The sequence below is a fragment of the Rhincodon typus genome, chromosome 24 (assembly GCF_021869965.1).
Source record: "Rhincodon typus isolate 14 chromosome 24, sRhiTyp1.1, whole genome shotgun sequence".
NCBI lineage: Eukaryota > Metazoa > Chordata > Chondrichthyes > Orectolobiformes > Rhincodontidae > Rhincodon > Rhincodon typus.
The window spans coordinates 33,648,700-33,658,625 of NC_063355.1; the positions used below are offsets into that span (position 1 = coordinate 33,648,700).

General features: G+C 38.8%; 1 long non-coding RNA gene across 2 annotated transcripts in view; it reads right to left on the reverse strand.

The window, feature by feature from the left end:
- Positions 1-272: 272 nt before the first annotated feature.
- LOC125485922 overlaps positions 273-9,926 on the reverse strand; it is a 13,780-nt gene continuing 4,126 nt past the window's right edge. For both annotated transcript variants that reach the window (XR_007264627.1, XR_007264626.1), the window contains one exon: positions 273-454. This is a non-coding gene — a long non-coding RNA (uncharacterized LOC125485922). The remainder of the gene's footprint in view (positions 455-9,926) is intronic.

The window sequence follows — 9,926 nt, forward strand, 5'->3', positions numbered from 1 at the left end:
AGTTGAAAGGATTTTGGATTTACACAATCAAAAGAGGGGAGTATGAATTGCAATATGATCAATTTGCAGCAGGTCTCCTGTTTCATCCAGCATATTACACATAATTCTGATACCTTGTGTATCTTGAAAATTTCATTCTACTCAAAATCAGGTGAAATGGAGAGGAAATAAGAAATCTCGGCTATAAAAACAAATGAAGAAACCATGTTCTGTTTACCACTGTGGGTAAAAGGTGGCTGTAACCAAATAGTTAAGGCTCAAGAAAACACTGAAATGTTTTAAAATTCTTTATTTAAATAAAAACTTTTTTACATTTATCAAAGAATACTCCCAGTACATTGTAAAAACAGCAGGCACTAATATTAGGAATCCTGTGAGTTTGTTTGTTCTTCAATGACCTGTTTGACCATTTCTGCAAGTTTCAGGCGATCGACTTTATCATTGAACCGCCGCCCTGAAATAACAAAGAAATATTTTGTTAAGCACACATTCTGCGAAGAGGGAAATGGAGGGGTGTTGTCTTGCTCGTTAACTGCTGTATTACCAGGTAACTGGTTTGTGTTTTGCCGAGAAGACAAATTAAAGGGTCATGTTGGAGATTTGTGTATGCTGGTGTTTTAAAAGGAAAGTAAAGTGAATTGGTCCTCCAGCTTGTGTCTGGGGATTTAATGGAAAAGTAAAGAAATGGCAGATAAATTGAACCTTGCAACTGTCTTCACTAGTGGATGCAAATAACATCCAAGAAATAAACTGTGAACCAGGAAGCGAAAAGGGAGGAACTTAAAATGACTATAATCACCAGGGAAATGAAACTGAGAAAATTATTAGAACTAAAAACTGGAAGTTCTCGAGTCCTGAGGGACCTCATCCTTGGATCTTAAAAGGAGTAGCTATTGAAATAAATACCAAAAGAACTGTGGAGGCTGGAAATCAGAAATAGAAAATAGAAATTGCTGGAAAAAGACTCAGCAGGTCTGGCAACATCTGTGGACAAAGTAGAGTTAAAGTTTTGAGTCCAGTGACTTTCTTCAGAATTGAAGAATTGTTCTGAAGAAGGGTCACTGGACCCGAAACGTTGAGGAGTTACAGTCTCCACAAAAGGATACAGACAGGTTAATTGAGTGTGGGCAAATGTGAATCTGTCCACTTTGACATCAAGATTAGAAAAGCAGAATATTACTTAATGGAGAAAGACTGCATAACACTGAGGCACAGAGGGATCGGACTTTCCTGGTACAAATCTCCCAGGTATACCAAGTGATTAGAAAGGCAAATTTATGTTGTTCATATTTATTCTTATATTCTGTTCCCCTTGCAATAAAAGGTTGCTTTGCTACAATTGTAGTGTGTTGGTTAGACCGTATCTGGTGAAATGTGTACAGTTTTAGTCCCCTCATTTAAAGAAAGGATACAAGTACACTAGAATTGGTTCAAAGAAGTTCACTTGACCTATACCTTATTAAATAACACCCCATCCTAGATAACGATGTACAGACTGGACCTCTTTTCATTGACGTTTAGAAGAAAAGAAAAGAGGTGATTTTATTGAGACATACAAGACCCTGAGAGGACTTAACTGAGTATAAACTAAAAGGATGTTGTTACCCCTTGGGGGAAGAGACTAAAACTAGGGGAAGCATGTTCCAAAGACATTCAACCCTCCAAGAGAAAATATTTCCCCTATGACCCATCTTTAATGAAAGACATCTTTATTTCTAAACTTTGTCCTAGTTTTAGTCAGTTCAACCCTCCAGAGAAAATATTGGAACATTTTAAAGTCAGAGTTAAATTCTTGGTTAATAAAGGGAGATAAAGGTTATCAGGGTTAGCTAGGAATGTGAAGTTGAGTCCTCAATCAGATCACCATGCTGAAGGGGTCAAATTGCCTTCTGCTGCTAATTTGTACGCTGATATTATTGTTTGTAAAACAGAGAGTTTGATAATTAATAGAACTTTAAATTTCTTTGAATTTATTAGCATCATTTTTTGCTGTTATTTAAATACAATTTGAGCAAAATGTGCCTCTGTTGCCTATCTCTAAAGGAAAAAATGGTCCATCTAAAAGCAGAAAATATGATGGGAAAGGCAGAAATGTGGATTGTGAAAGGTTCATCAAGGCTCACACTCCCTGGTAGCTGCAGTGGGAGAGATCAAGGTTAGTACAAATTGAAAGGCTCTGAATCAAAACTAATGGATCAAACATCAGCACTCATGCACAGGAATGTGCTGATGTAGTTAAATTGCTGAGACTGAAATATTTAAAAGGATATGAAATTAATGAGGGATTTCTAAGTACAATGGTAAATAAGTAAATTAATACTAAATATTAGTAAATAATCAAAGGTCAAATTTGCTGAAGATTGTGTAGAACTGCCTGAAACAGCAATGGATACTTAATCATGAAAGTACTATTGTGCAGATGACCATTCAGCCCACTGTATCTGCAGCAGCTCTTTAAAATGAACATCTTGATTTAGCCATTGTTCTGCATTTTCCGCAAACCCTTGCACGTAGGACAATTGTTTAAATATAAACAATGCCTGCTTCAATGGAGTCTGCCTTCAGCTCTTGCAGGCAATTCATTCCAGACTTGAACCATTTGTACAAAGAAGTTTCTCATCACATTTGGATCTTTTGTAAATCACTTTCAATCTGACTCAATTCCTTTGGAAGAAGGAACAGTTTCTCCCCATCTAATCTACCTATTCCCCTAATGATGTTGAAAACTTCTATCCAATCTCCATTTGGCCATCTCTTCAAAGACAACAGTCCCAACCTCTCCAATTTATCATCATAACTGAAATCTCATTCCTAGAACCATTCTTGTAAATATCTTCTGACACTCTCTCCAATGATTTCACATTCTCCCTATTGTGTGGCACCCAGAACTGTAAAGAATGCCCTTGCTGAAGTCTAACAAGAGTCTTACGAGTTCAGCAATACCTTACTCTTACACTCTATGCAACTCCCCCCAGTAATAAAGCCCAGGATACTGTATGCTTCATTGACTGTTTTCTCCAGCCGTCCTGCCTCCTTCAATAATCTATGCACATACACATCCTCTGCTCCTGAACCCCTTCAGAATTATATTGCTCATTTTATATTATCTATCGATATTCTTCTGACCAAAATGCATCATCTTGCATTTCTCTGCATTAAACATCTATCACCTATCCAGCAACTCCACCAAGTTGTTTATGTCCTTTTGAAGTCATATACACTGTCCTCATCAATGCTTCTATGCTTCATATCATTTCTCGAAATTGACCCCTGCACACCAAGATCTAGATAAGTATTATATGTCTGGTAAAGCAAGGGTCCCAATACCAACCCCTGGAGAACTTTACTACAAACCTTCCTCCAGCCTAAAAAACATTCATTGACCATTACTGCTTTTCTTGACACTCCACGTTGCTACTGTCCCTTCTGTTCCAACATCTGTTGTGTGCTTTATATTGAATGCCATCTGAATGTCTCTACACATCATATCACAACATTACTCTCATCAACCCTTCCTGTTGACTCTTGGAAAAAAAAAAGCCAGCAAGTTGGTTAAACACAATTTCCTCTTTAAAAATGCATGGTAGCTCTTCCTAGATAACCCAGCTTTTGTCATGTGACTACTGAATCAATCCCAAATAATTCTTTCTAGAAGCTTCCCTGCGCTGAAGTTAAATTGATTAGTCTGTCATTGCTGGCTTATCATTACAACCCTTTTGAAGATGGGTGTAATGTTTTCAATTCTCCAATCTTCTAGCACATCCAAGTCTAGAGAAGACAAGAAGATTGTGGCCACTGCCCCTACACTTTCCATTCTCACTTCCATCACAATTATTGGATTTATTTCAACCAGCCTAGGTGCCTGGTCAACTTTAATTATCAATTGTCTATCAATGCTCCTTTCTGATCAATTTTGAATCCTTCTCGTGACAGATTCCTCCTCTGTCACCATGGCCTTGGTTGCATCTACCTCCTTGGGTTGACAGATGCAAAACACTCATTTAATACCTCAGCTGTGTCCCCTCCCTCTATGTGTAATTCTGCTCTTGGTCTGTAATTGGCCCAACTCCACCTTTTACCACCCTTTTACTGTTTATATAGTGACAGAAGACTTTGGGATTCTCCCTTATTGGCTGCTAGTATTTCTCAATTCCACTTTGCTTCTCCTATACATTCTGAAGAGGAGCCATATTGGACTTAATGTTTACTTTTTCTTCTCTCCATTGATGCTGCCAGACCCGCTGAGTTTTTCCAGCATTAACTGTAATTATTTCAGATTTCCAGCATCTGCAGTATTTCACTTTCATCTCCCCTCTGAATTCGTATTCTTTTTGGTTCTCAATTATACTGTCAAACTGATACTTCTTATAGGCATACGTTTTTCCTCTTTATCTTAATTTTGGTCTCATTTCTTATGTAGAGTACTTGATTTGTTTGTATCTTGGCTGTAGCAGAACCATGACCTCTTTGAAGGCAGCTCATTGCTCAGTTAGCTTTTCCTGCAATATTTCAATCCAGTCTATCCTGCCCAGTTCCATTCTTGGGCCATTAAATTCCGCTGTCGTCCAATTCATTTTTCTTACTCTGGATTGACTGTCGCCATTCTCCTCCATTATCCTAAACCTGAAGGTACAAAAGATCACTGTCTCCCAAACGATCCCTACTGGCACTTGTTGCAATTGGCCCAGCTCATTTCTATCCTTCCTTGTAGGACTGGACATGTACTGCTAAAGGAAATTCTTATAAATACAGTCTAAGAACACTTGCCCCTTACGCTACCAATATTGAAGCCCATATTTGGGTAATTAAAGTCTTCATTATAACTACTCAATAATGTTGCGATCTCTCTAATTTCCCTGATTTGTTCCTTGAAATCTTTCCCACTAATTGATCGTCTATAGACTACACCGAGTCATATAATTGTACACATTTTGTTCCTTGACTCTCGCCAAACTATTTATGAACCCTGAGACATCCTATTTCTCCACCATTGCAATGCTTTCCTTAATTAATACAATAACGCTCTTCCCTTCCTTTGTTTTTAATTTTTCTGAACACCTTGTACTAATGAATATCAATGTTAATTCTGTTCTTCCTTAATCAGGTTACTGTTAATCGCCTCATGGCAGTCTGCACCTTCCCAATCTTATTTCCCATACTCCATGCATTCACATACACACACTTCATTACTTTCTCCCTTATTCCAACTCCACTTAACTTTCTATTCTCTATGCTCGTGCTATCTACCTCTCTAAGTATTTTGCAAACCTTGGTATGGCATCTTTGAAGTATGACTTTAAATGTTTCTAGGAAATGGTTTGTACTATTTGTTGGATATAGGCAGCTACCCATGAAAGCATGTCAGTACGAATTGTAGGACTTTAAGTGTTGCATTGCTAGCTTCACTTATAACTATTTCATGTACCTAATCAAATAAGGCCGTTTTGGGTTTTAGTAGTCACTTGCAGTAATGTACACAATATTTAAAATGACAATTTGGATGAAAACTACAAATCTTTTCTAATGCCAATCCTAAAAGTTTAACTTCTGGTTACCAATTTTAATAAGAGTGGAAGTAAGACTTCATTATTTACCCAAATCTTTTCAGTCTACTGTGTTCCCTAATTAACTATATTCAGCAAATTTTGATATTAACTCCTAATACGGTAAGAAATAGGAGCAGGAACAGGAGTAAACCATATAGTCTCTCACACCTGCTCCACTTCACAATAAGATCATAGCGGATATCTGACCTCCAATCCATCTGCTGACTTGACTCCTTTATCGCTTAATTTCTCAAGAGTTAAAGAGTAAGCATCCACAGCCCTCTGCAGTAAAGTATTCCAAAAGAATAAAAGAAGGTCCGTTAGCTCACCTCAGTTTTAAACAATTGACCTCTCACCTGAAGACTATGCACCTAGTTTAGACTACAAGAAAGTAAAAAATTCTCAGTATTAACCCTGTGAAGCCCCACTGCAGAATACTGTACATACTTCCACGATAGCCCCTCTTATTTTTCTAAGTTCCACAGTATAGGCCCATTCCCTCAATTTAGGATAACTCATATTCCAGAAACCAATCTAGTAAAACTTCACCACATCCAACACAAAGCCATTTAGATACTTCCTTAAATATCTAAACTGTGCACAGCAAAGCAGTCTCACCAAAGCCCCACACAACTGTGACAAAAACTTTTAAAAGAAATAAAAAGAAACTAAATTACTGTTATACCATTTCAAGCTGTTTGCGATAAAAGCCAACATGCCATTTACTTTTATTGCTGTGCCTGTGTGCGAAATTTGGGTTTTTTATACAAGGACACCCAAATCTCTCTCAACATCAACATTCAAAACTTTCTTACCATTTAAAGAATATTCTTCTTCCTACCAAAATGAGTAACCTCACTTTCTCCCACATAATACTTCATCTGTCATGTTATTTCCCACTCATCTAAAATCTGCAACAAACTTCCTGGGCATGACATGAATGACATGACAATCAGTGCAATATTTATTTACACCTATTGTGTTACTACCCTTTGGCCATCATCACTACACAAGACTTTAATAGCAAGAGCCTTAATCTTGGAATTTGAAGAACAGAAGGAGACTGTTTAGCCCATCGTGTTTGTGCAGGCTCAATGAACCAAAAGACCAATCTCCATGTCTTTTCTCCATTGCTTCCATTTTTCTTAAATATTTGTTTAATTTTTATTGAAAGTCATAGAGGTTCTGTTTCCGATGTTTACTTTAGGAAATTCAATGCCCTAATAACGTTCTAAAACAAAATTTAAATTCACTTTATTGTTTTGCTGATCTTAAACTTGCGCTCTCCAATTGCTTGCAAACTTTTTACTAGTTATGTCCCATCAAACTTTTACATTTTAAACACTACCAAATCTTCCCAATAACCTTCTTGGGGATTAAAAATACTCCAGTGCCTCATCTGATTATCACCTTAATCAATCATTCCACACCATTGCCACACTCAGTATTCAACAATTTGAACAGGTTTGGCATTACCTCTTTACTCTTGCAGTCTAAGCCACACTTTACAAATCCTAAGGTAGTACCAGAGAGCATTTGACTCACTGAATCTGTAACAGATTTTTTGAAGAGCAATCTAGCAAGTCCTGTTTTGTAGCTTTCTCCCTGCCTCAAGTCACTTGGGACTTTGTCATTTACATTAAATCTGTGTTCTTCGGTTATTCCCCCTTCAGCCACTGGAGGCAACTTTTCTAATGAAAACGTATCTATTACATTTCATCCTCACTTTCTCTACCCTAAGCAGAATAAGCCCAGCTTCTCTAGTCAATCTACATATCTGTAATAGTTCAATATCTCATCTGTGGAACTATTATCATAAATCACTTCTGCATCCTCCGTCCTTCATGAAGTGTAATGCCCAGTATTAGATAAAATACTCCAACAAACCAGCTATATAGGCTTTAACACATGCTTAGCTTTTGTATTCTATGTTCTATTAGTAAATCCTACAATCCAATATAAATTACTAGCTGCCTTCTTAGTCTGTCATGACACCTTCAAAGATTTATTCACAACTCTCAAGGTCTCAATTATTGCATTTCTTTTGAAATTGTATAATCTCTTTCCATTCTATCAAAATCTTTCACCTTACACTATTCTACATTTAATTTCATCTTCCTTATTTAGTCATTCTACCAACCTATATCCTCCTGAAGACCCACTTTGTTGGAGTTGGAGTTTTACAATAAATCTGATGGTTTCATTGTCAAATTACTGAAATGAGCTTTGTAATCCAGAATTATTAAATTATTAATTTAAATTCCACCAGCTATGGTCATTTGAACTCTGGTCTCTCACGTTTCTGGATTACGAGTTCACCATATCACTTCCAACCTTGTAATTAAAAATTGTGCATTCTTTTCTCCCTTTAGTTTGACTGTTCATGTCCATCCATGCTGGCTTAGCTGGTAACAGTATTCACAGGGCACAAGATAATGAACCAGTGAAAATAATTTATACCAGCGGTACACTGTTACTAATTCATAGGTTGAAAGATTAAAAAAAAGCAGAATATTTGTCTAAGATGTAAAACATATTGGTATATATTGATATTCAGAGACACTTTGGTGTACCTGTACATGGAACACAAAGTTAGCATGCAAGTACGGCTGGCACTTAAGAAATAAATTTACATTTGCCTTTATTGCAAAGAGATCGGAGTATAACTATAGAGGTATTTCTATAATTGTACAGGGCTTTGGTGGGGCCACACCTAGAATACTACGTGCAATTTTGGTCTTCATATTTAAGGAAATACACACTAGTGCAAGGTTCTTCAGAACAGTCTTTCATATGACTGTCCTATGATGAGAGACTGAGTGAATAGGCTGAACTCTATTCTCTGGAGAATAGAAGAAAGTGAGGCAGTCTTATTGAAACAGTGAAGATTATGAAGGGGACTGATAAGATAGCTTTGGGAGCTAGTTTTGCCTGGTTGAGGAATTTAGAACAAGGGAACAGATTAAGGGGCATTCATCCCAAGATCATTTAGTACCGAGATAAGAAGCTTCTTCCCTCATAGGGTTGTGAATCTTCGAAGTTCTCCATCCTAAATCTTGTGCAGGAGATAATTTCAAGAAGTTTAGGGATAATATGAAACGAGGAAGCATTGTCAATTGTGTGAACAGTGTAGAATTTCAGAAAGGATATTGACAAGTTGGAGAAGTGGGCGGATAGGTGGCAGATGAAGTTCAATGCAGAGAAATCTGAGGCCATGCATTTTGGTAGGAACAACATGGTGGGACAACATAAAATGAGGGGTACAACTCTGAAGGGACACTTGGGCATATACGTGCACACATCATTGAGGTGACAGGACAGATGGAAAGAACTGTAAATAAAGCATACAGTATCCTGGACTTTACCTACAGCGGCATACAGCACAAGAGCTGTGTGGTGATGTTGAACTTGCGTAAGACAGATGTTAGGCTTCAGCAGGTGTATTGCGTACAGCTCTGGGTGCCACAACTTAGGAAGGATGTGAAAGCATTGGAGAAAGTGCAGAAGAACTTTAGAAGAGTGGTTCCAGGGATGTGAAAGCTTAGTAATGAAGATAAACTAGAGGGATTGGGACCATTCTCCTTGGAGAGAAGGTGGCTAAGAGGAGATCTGATATAAGTTTTATCAAATCTGAGAGGGCTAGATAGAATAGCTAGCGAGAAACTGTCTAAAGGTGGTACAGAGACAACAAGGTGCAGGGCTGGATGAACACAGCAGGCCAAGCAGCATCATAGGAGCAGAGAGGCTGACGTTTCGGGCCTAGACCCTTCATCAGAAAAGGGGGAGGGGAAGGGGGTTTTGAAATAAATAGGGAGAGAGTGGGAGGCGGATAGAAGAGGGATAGAGGAGAGGATAGGTGGAGAGGAAACAAACAGGTCGAAGAGGCGGGGATGGGGCCAGGAAAGGTGAGTGTAGGTAGGGAGTTAGGAAGGGGATAGGTCAGTCCAGGGAGGACGGACAGGTCAAGGGGGCGGGATGAGGTTGGTCGGTAGGAGATGGAGGTGCGGCTTGAGGTGGGAGGAGGGGATAGGTGGGAGGAAGAACAGGTTAGGGAGGCAGGGACGAGCTGGACTGGTTTTGGGATGCGGTGGGGGGAGGGGAGATTTTGAAACTTGTGAAATCCACATTGATACCATTGGGCTGCAGGGTTCCCAAGCGGAATATGAGTTGCTGTTCCTGCAACCTTCGGGTGGCATCGTTGTGGCACTGCAGGAGGCCCAGGATGGACATGTCGTCTGAGGAATGGGAGGGGGAGTTGAAATGGTTCGCGACTGGGAGGTGCAGTTGTTTGTTGCGAACCGAGCGTAGGTGTTCTGCAAAGCGGTCCCCGAGTCTCCGCTTGGTTTCCCCGATGGAGAGGTAGCCACACCGGGTACAGCG